This window comes from Electrona antarctica, assembly GCF_951216825.1.
Source record: "Electrona antarctica genome assembly, chromosome: 21".
Taxonomy (NCBI): Eukaryota; Metazoa; Chordata; class Actinopteri; order Myctophiformes; family Myctophidae; genus Electrona; species Electrona antarctica.
In genome coordinates this window covers 7893048-7894324 of record NC_136802.1, presented here as the reverse complement: position 1 = coordinate 7894324, position 1277 = coordinate 7893048, and positions in this window count along the sequence as shown.

The following is a 1277-nucleotide window of genomic DNA, read 5'->3' as shown; positions in this document are numbered from 1 at the left end:
CCCCATCTGAACATGTGTTGTACCAGGGACCCCCATCTGAACATGTGTTGTACCAGGGACCCCCATCTGAACATGTGTTGTACCAGGGACCCCCATCTGAACATGTGTTGTACCAGGGACATTTTTCCAAAAAAATTCAATAATATCAGTTGTGCGCGCTTGTAGATCTGCTATTTTTGAATAGCCAAAGTATAACATTTGGATGAAGTGGTTCAAATGATTATGATACTGATCTCCATGACCCCTGCAACCTCCCCAGGGACCCCCTGGAACCTCCCCGCAAGGACCCCCTGGAACCTCCCCCAGGGACCCCCTGCAACCTCCCCCCAGGGACCCCCTGGAACCTCCCCGCAGGGACCCCCTGGAACCTCCCCCAGGGACCCCCTGCAACCTCTGTCTGTCTGTCTGTCTGTCTGTCTGTCTGTCTGTCTGTTACTAAAACTAAATGAGAATAGATGGACTTGAATGAATGAATGAATGAATGGTTTATTTCGATCTTATGCAGTACATTACAAGATGAATGTTTTAAACTCATATGACATGATCGAAAAGGTATAGGCGGAAGCTGGGAGCTTATTAGTGCCTATCCTTAATACATTGTACAGTTGTAAGAGGAATTTAAAATGAAAACAAAAAACAAAACAAAAAAACAAAGACAAAGACAAAGACAAACAAAAAACAAAAACAAAAACAAAAACAAAAACAAAAAACAACAAAAAACAACTAACAAACAAACAGTCAGAGAAGAAGAAGAAACACATTATTGAACACAGTAATCAAACAGTACAAAAATAAAACTCAAGCAGTTAAATCAATAATCAATAAAGTCATTCACTTTTGTATTTGTCCAATATAGCATTTTTGAGCCTTTTTTTGAATTGTATAATGTTTTTACTTTGTTTAATTGTATCCGGCAGGTCATTCCATAGTTTCACCCCGCGAACGGAGATACACATACTTTTCAGTGTGGTACTAACACTAGGTTGTTTGAAGTTTAGTACCCCTCTCAGCTCATACCTCCCGTCCCTATCCCTGAACCAATTTTGGATGTTATCTGGAAGAAGTTTCTGTCTGGCTTTATATAATATTTGTGCTGTTTTGTGGTCTATTAAATCAAAGAATTTTAATGTGTGTGTGTGAGTTCAAGAAGAGTTGATTGGTGTGTTCGTGAAATCCTACATTGTTGACTAATCTTATTGCTTTTTTCTGCATTATGTTTATTTGTTGAAGGTTACTTCCTATACTTTACCACAGAGTATAATATAGGCTATGTTTAT